This window comes from Triticum urartu, chromosome 4 (genome assembly GCF_003073215.2).
Source record: "Triticum urartu cultivar G1812 chromosome 4, Tu2.1, whole genome shotgun sequence".
Taxonomy (NCBI): Eukaryota; Viridiplantae; Streptophyta; class Magnoliopsida; order Poales; family Poaceae; genus Triticum; species Triticum urartu.
Window position 1 is genome coordinate 417,141,225 of NC_053025.1, and position 8,478 is coordinate 417,149,702.

The window sequence follows — 8,478 nt, forward strand, 5'->3', positions numbered from 1 at the left end:
CGCAAAGTAGCAAAAGTAGAGCTCGATTGACTCAAGATAGCATGCTCCATAATTGCAAACAAAGACATGGATGGATAGAGAACAACAATATTAATAAAACATCCTTACTGATCATCCTCAAAAGAGGCACGGATCACTCGGAAACAACATGAACATATGACAACATGAGCTAAACAGGTCAAGGACTTAGTGGAAATGCTAAGTCCCTGAAAACAGAATTACCAAGTGACTCACTTTGCAAGATTGCACTAGTCACCACACACATCACAAAAATACATGGGTTGCACCTCTGGAAAGATGACAAACCCCTTAACAAAACATATGTAGAGCATCAGGGCATATCATGCACACAATAATCATGGCAAAAATGACAAAAGTCTAAATGGAGTAGCAGATCTGACGATTAACTCAAGTAGCCCTCTTCCAACAGCATTTCGGGCATCAAGATGAACTCAAATGAAAATTATGCAATGGAATGAAATGATGTACTCTCTGAGATGAACATTTTGATATGCTATATGCATGAATCGGAGCTACGGGCGCAAAGTTATGAGGCTATGAACAGGAGCACTTGGATCTGGAATCTTTGGGACTTAGTAGAAAAAAACACCTCCGGATCTAGGGTTTACTGTTCACGGCGCGCGAACCGAGGCGGCGGCGCTGCTCGCCAGGGAAGACGAGGACGGCGGCGGTCGGGGCCGGCGGCGGCGGATCCGGCTCTCCCGCGGCCAGAGACGAGGTCGGGGACGGCGGAGGTGCGGCGGCGGGCCTCGCGGCGGGCGCGGGCAGCAGGCGCCGGCGAGCTCCGGTGGCGCCGGGCGCGGCCGGCTCCGGTGGAAGGCGGCGGCGCGGGGGAGTGCGGTGGCCAGAGCGGTTGAAGGCGGCGGCGGGACGAAGGGCGCGGGCGGCGGCGGCCTCGGGCTTGCGGGGGCCCGACGTGGGCTTCGCGGGCCTCGGGCGATGGCGGGTTGGCGGCGGTGACATGGCAGGCGGCGGTTGGCGGCGGTGACGATGTCCGGCGCGGTTCGGACAATGTCCGGCGCGTGGAGGGCGAGATCTAGGGTTTCGAGAGAGGGGGATCCGAGATTTTCGAGGAGGACCTATTTATAGGCATAGAGGGAGCTAGGAGAGTCCAAATGAGGTGCGGTTTTCGGCCACACGATCGTGATCGAACGCTCTAGATGATGGAGCAGGTTTAGGTGGGTTTTGGGCCAAATTGGAGGGGTGTTGGGCTGCAACACACATGAGGCCTTTTTGGTCCCTCGGTTAACCGTTGGAGTATCAAACGAAGTCCAAATGATACGAAACTTAACAGGCGGTCTACCGGTAGTAAACCAAGGCCGCTTGGCAAGTCTCGGTCCAATCCGGAAATGTTTAATCCCCACACACGAAAGAAAGATAGAAATGACCACCGGAGGAGAACGAAGCGCCGGAATGCAAAACGGACAACGGGGAAAATGCTCGAATGCATGAGATGAACACGTATGCAAATGCAATGCACATGATGACATGATATGAGATGCATGACAATGATAACAACACACGGAGACAAAAACCCGAACCCGAGAAAATAAAATAACTTAACGCCTGAAACGGCAAGAGTTGGAGTACAAATTGGGAAAGTTACATCCGGGGTGTTACAAAACCCTAGGGTTGACTTCCTTTTTTCCACTAAGTCTTTTATTTTTGCATCCTGTAGCATTTTTCATCATGCCATAACTCTGCACCCGTAGCTCCGTTTGAGCGTGCCATATATCAAAATGTTCATCATGATGTCCTCTTCATTTTGTTCCATTGCACCATGCTTGTTTGAGTCCATCTTGATGCCCAAATTGTTGTTGCAAGAGTGTTATAAAATGTTAGTTCCTAATTCTTATCAGATTATGAGCATTTGTCATTTTTGCCATGATTAATGTGTGATGCATATGAGCATGATCTCTACATGTGTTTTGGGATATGCCATGCCATCTTTACAGGGGTGTATGCCATGTATTTTTGTGATCAATGCGGTGACTAGCACAAGCATGCAAAGTAGCTCTCGTGATGTTGCTGATTTCAGGGACTTAGAATTTCACTAAGTCTTTGCTTTGCTGTTATTTTTATGCCATGTATTCATGTTGCTACAAAGAGATCCATGCCTCTTTTGAGTATGTTCAGTAAGGATGATTTGGGAATATGGTTGTGCTCTATCCCTCCATGCCCCTGTTTGCATTTATGGAGTGCCCTAGCATGACTCAATCTTGCTCTACTTTTGCTATAAAATGTTCCTGGCAGATTGTTTACGTGTTAATCAATTTTACCAAGATTGTTGTAGTTGAACCATGCATGCTATGAGATTGTTTTTGCCATGGTTAGCTTCATGAACATGTCTTCTTGCTGGTAGTATGCTTAGCTTGTCATGCAATGCCTTGTGGTGAGTGCATCAAGCTCGCAAACATGCCTTCATAATTCTGTTTATGCCATGTCCAGTTTTCTGCTAAGGCTGAATCTGTTAACGAAACTTGCTATGTTTACGTGGGTGCCATCATATTTTATGTTCCTTTTTGGCTTATGGTCAGTAAGGGACTTTTGTTATATGCTTTGAGTAGATTCATGTCATGCATTTGTTTGCTATGTTCTGATCCTGTAGAATGTTGTTATCTTGCTCTGAACTTTGCTTCCTGATGTTAATTCCTGACATGTTATTTTCTCTAAGTCTGAGAAGCTGATATCTTTTGCACTTTTGCCATGATTGTTTGAAACTGATCTTGTGTGATTTAGCCGTAGCTCAGTGTTCATATTTTGTCAAGAATCTTGAGTAGATCACTGCCATGTGCTTTGTTGTTATGTTGGAGTGCAGTAGCTTAGTTTCTTGTTGCATTCTAGATGGCATCATGCTGTTAACTGCAGAATTGTGCCATTCTTGTTTTGCTTGCCATTTGCAAACCGTGCATCCGATTCCGGTGATCTTTATATTGATTTCGATCAAAATCAACTCATCTTTCCAGCGGCACTCTTGGTTTGCCAAGTTGAGGCCTGATTCAATCTTTCCTTCTGGAGCATGCATATGCATTGCATATCACATCCCGCATATCATGCCATGTTTTGCATCATGTTGCTTGCGCATTGCACCATGGTTGATTGTTGTCTCCTTTGCTTGTGTTCTTGCCTTGGGTAGAGCCAGGAGACGAGTACATGATCAAGGAACCCGTTGAGTACGCTTACGAGGATCAAGCTTTCGTCAACTCGGAGAACTTTGCAGGCAAGATGACCATACCCTCGAAATCACTTCTATCTTTGGTTGCTAGTTGTTCGCTCTTTTGCCATGCTGCGATACCTACCACTTGCTATATCATGCCTCCCATTATTGCCATGTCAAGCCTCTAACCCACCTTGTCCTAGCAAACCGTTGTTTGACTATGTTACCGCTTTGCTCAGCCCCTCTTATAGTGTTGTTAGTTGCAGGTGAAGATGGAGTTTGTTCCTTGTTGGAACATGATTATTGTTGGGATATCACAATATCTCTTATTTAATTAACGCACCTATATACTTGGTAAAGGGGGGAAGGCTCGGCCTTATGCCTGGTGTTTTGTTCCACTCTTGCCGCCCTAGTTTCTGTCATACCGGTGTTATGTTCCTTGATTTTACGTTCCTTACGCGTTGGGTTATAATGGGAACACCTTGACAGTTCGCCTTGAATAAAACTCCTCCAGCAAGGCCCAACTGTGGTTTTACCATTTGCCACCTAAGCCTTTTTCCCTTGGGTTTCGCGGACTCAAGGGTCATCTTTATTTTAAACCCCCGGGCCAGTGCTCCTCTGAGTGTTGGTCCAACCTGTCAGGAGCCGGTGGCCACCAGGGGCAACTCTGGGTTGGCCTACCGGAATCTTGGACAATCCGGTGTGCCCTGAGAACGAGATATGTGCAGATCCTATTGGGATTTGTTGGCACATTCGGGTGGCTTTGCTGGTCTTGTTTTACCATTGTCGAGATGTCTTGTAACTGGGATTCCGAGTCTGATCGGGCCGTCCTGGGAGAAGGAATATCCTTCGTTGACCATGAGAGCTTGTGATGGGCTAAGTTGGGACATCCCTGCAGGGTTTTGAACTTTCGAAAGCTGTGCCCGCGGTTATGGGCAGATGGGAATTTGTTAATATCCGGTTGTAGAAAACCTGACACTTAACTTAATTAAAATGAATCAACCGCGTGTGTAGCCATGATGGTCTCTTTTCGGCGGAGTCCGGGAAGAGAACACGGTTTCGTGTTATGCTTGAATGTAAGTAGTTTCAGGATCACTTCTTGATCTTTATAGCTTCTCGACCGTGCTTTGCTTCTCTTCTCGCTCTCATTTGCGTAAGTTAGCCATCATATATGCTAGTTCTTGCTGCAGCTCCACCTCACTACCTTTTCCTACCTTAAGCTTAAATAGTCTTGATCGCGAGGGTGTGAGATTGCTGAGTCCCCGTGACTCATAGATACTTCCAAAATAGTTGCAGGTGCCGATGATGCACGTGCAGATGACGCAACTGAGCTCAAGAGGGAGCTCTATGAAGATCGTGTTCGATTGTGTTGTTTCATTTCCAGTTGATCAGTAGTGGAGCCCAGTCGGGGCGATCGGGGGCCTATGCATTTGGGGTTGTCTTTATTTTGGTTCCGTAGTCGGACCTTGACTGTATTCTGGATGATGTAATGCTATATTTATGTCTTGTGTGAAGTGGCGATTGTAAGCCAACTCTTTATCTCTTTCTTATTCAGTACATGGGATGTGTAAAGATTACCCCTCTTGCGACGTGCCTACTATGCGGCTATGCCTCTAAGTCGTGCTCCGACACGTGGGAGATATAGCCGCATCGTGGGTGTTACAATTTATGGTGGAATGGAGGTGGTGAAGCGCAGTACACTTGCCCGGCAGGGGTTGCCTAAGGGCAGTAGCAACTACGCGCGTATGGGGGTGTGGGTTCATCAACTTTTCAACCCTTTCTATGGTTGCCACGGGCCTCCTTTTATAGATTAAGCGGTCACCACAATGGCAAAGTAGTCATTATGCATTGATATGATAGCAAACAGTGCCATCATACCTAACTCTGCGGGCTGACAAGGCGCATTAAATGCATTGCTTAGTGTCACATCACTGGTCGCCCGACAATGCTTGTCGGGCTATCTTGCCAGCCCCGCACCTGTTCTATTGACAGCAGGATGGGTGTCACCTGTGGGTTTCTTCTGTAGGAAATGGTTGTCATGTGGCGAATGGATGCCACTTAATCATCTTGCGGCTTGACACCGCACTGATGGACGAAGTGGGTCGTGCTGGAGTGGTTGGTGAGGTGGTTTTGCCTCCGCGAGCCCCCGGCAGGGCCCTGCCGGGGTGCCTTGGTCGTCTGCTTCTGGGGGGTGGCCTTGCCCCTTGCCGGGCTCGCCTGTCCGGCAAGGGAGGGCCTTCTCTTGGCGATATCTCGCTTCTTAGGCTTGGCCTTGGTCTCTCTGAGCTGCATGCTGGTCCTCCGAATCTTTTGACTCCTTGTGCTCTGGCATGGTCTTGGCTTGTCCGTGCACGAGTCAGGGGAAAATGCATACCCCTGTATATTTTCCCCGACACCTCATGAGTTCATTCTTCACACGAATCATGAAACACTTAAGTACCTCAAGAGTCAAACTAAGTTGAATAAGCGTCATGCTAAGTGGAATGAATTCATTGAGTCACTTCCCTATGTCATCAAATACATCAAAGGTAAGGAAAATGTTGTGGCGGATGCACTTTCCGATAGATGCATGCTTGTTACCCAACTTAAATTGAATGTCATTGGCTTTGAGCACATAAAAGACTTATATGCGCATGATCCTACTTTTGCTATCCCTTATGCCAAACGTTTGACGCATACGTCTTGGTAACAATATTACATCAAGGATGATTATCTTATGGGAGCTAACAAACTATGTATCCCTGAGTCTTCTGTTTGTTTATTACTTTTGCAAGAAGCTCATGGAGGAGGACTAAGGGGACACTTTGAACGTGACAAGACATTCGCTACGCTCTCCAAGAACTACTTTTGGCCCAAGATGTTCCGCGACGTCTCACACTTCACCAACCGATGCTCTACATGCCGCAAAGCTAAGTCTAAAGCTCAATTCCATGGTCTCTATATGCCACTTCCTATTCCATATCACCCATGGGAAGATATTAGTATGTATTTTGTGCTTGGTTTGCCTAGAACTAGAAATGACAAAGATTCCGTGTTTGTTGTTGTGGACCGATTATCTAAAATGGCTCATTTCATCCCATGCAACAAGATAGACGATGCTTCACATGTTGCAAATCTTTTTTGTAGGGAAATCTTGCGCCTATACGGAGTGCCAAAGACGACTGTCTCGGACCGTGACGTCAAGTTTCTAAGCTACTTTTGGAAGACCTTATGCACCAAGCTTGGAATCAAGCTTTTGTTCTCTTCGGCAAACCATCCTCAAACCGACGGCCAAACGGAGGTCACGAACCGGACACTCTCGACTCCACTACGCGTGTTGATCAAGAAGAACATCAAGGAGTGGGAGGAGTGCCTATCTATCGCCGAGTACGCCTACAACCGCGCAAGACACTTGACTACCGGCAAGTCCCCCTTCGAGGTCGTCTACGGCTTCAGCCCGTTGTCCCATTGGACATTCTCCCTCTACCACTACAGGAGAGCAGCAATATGGACGCAAGTGCACGAGTGAACTATCTCAAGAAGATGCATGAAGATACAAGGCACACCATCCAGCGCGAAGTACAACGACTTGCGACCAAGCTCAACATCAACAAGCAACCCATGATATTCAACATTGGAGATCTTGTGTGGCTACACCTTCGCAAGGACCGCTTCCCCAACGAACGCAAATCCAAACTTCTACCTCGAGCCGACGGACCCTTCAAGGTGCTTGAATGCTACAACAACAAGGCCTACAAGATCGACATTCTGCGACAAGTACTCCGTTAGCGACATCTTCAACGTCAAAGATCTTTCTACCAACCATGGTGATGAGGCTTTTGATCCGATGTCGGATCTTTCCCAAGGGGGGGGGGTTGATGCGGAGCATCCCAAGGTCATCCCCATGGACCTACCTACAGCTCCCACGACACCACTTGGACCAATGACAAGGGCTCGAGCAAAGGCTATCAAAGATAAGGTGAACTCGCTCCTCTCCGAACTACCACCTCCTACATATGAGACATGGTTACTACATCAAACGGAAACCCTATGTGTGATCATGTGTTTGGAGGAAGGCCACGGATCAGCTACACCCAACGGACAAGACGACGAGGACACCAAGTACAAGGACCAAGAGAAGAAACTCCCTAAAGTTGACAGCCACCGGACGACCGGTCCTCGTCAGACATCCGATGCCTGGAGCGTCTACCGGTCAGCCCAAACACCAGCCAGCAAAGACTCCAGCGACCGGACGACCGACAAGTACCGGACGACCGACGTCCCCCAGCCACCGGATGACCGACACCCTCCGGAAATCCTCCACCTCCGGAACAGAGACAAAACATCAGAAGTCCGAGACCCACCGGGGCCGACCACGACCGAACGTCCGACAGGACCCCAACAAAGCCAAAACGCCGGAAGTCCGACACTTACCGGACGTCCGCTCCTCCGCGAGACACCGGACGACTGGTAACTGTCGGACGTCTGACACCTGTGAGTGCACGCGTGTTGGGCCGAAGCCCATGTACCCCTTCACCCACATAGGATATATATACTCCTCCTCCCCCCTCTTTCTAAGGTTAGCAAAGTGATAGCTCATTTGAGAGATAGAGCTTTGCTCATCCACTTGATTACTTCTTCATCGGAGTTCACAACCTCTACGGAGAAGATATTATCATTAACCATGACTGAGGCTCTTCTTTTTAACAGGATGATGTAGGAATACTTTTTATCCCGTTGCAACGCATGGACTTTTTTTCTAGTAACGTAAAAAAGAGGTCATTGCTAATAATTTTAAATATGAAACTTAACCTTTTTTGATTCATTTTGTGTTTTTAAGAATCAGAAATATATGAAAAAAGGTATATCCGAGATAAAAATGACCATTGTTAATTTTTTTTTTGGAAATTAAGTGGATTCAAGACCCCTCACGGGAAGACCCCTCAAGACCTTCTCACGAAGAAGAACTTGCTACTTGTATCGTCCTTTGTTGATCGTGGATCTTGTATCACTCTTTATGTTTGAGGATCTAGCACATGTGTGAACGTTTCCGTTGATTTAAGTGTTTTCCCTTGTGTTCTTCGTGTTTGTCGTAGGATCACCTCCAAATCATGAAAGATCGTCCCTAGGATTTCTACCCTACATCGTGCAAGTTGTATTGGTGAGATCAAACGGTCACCAGTGTCAGATCGGACGGCTAGTTAGCCGGATGATTTTCTAGAAAAATCATCGGGCTGACTTGTAGTAGCCGTCAAAGTTAAATGAACGTTTCTTGGAAGATCACGCACATGACATTTTTCTTAAATCGCTGACATATTTTG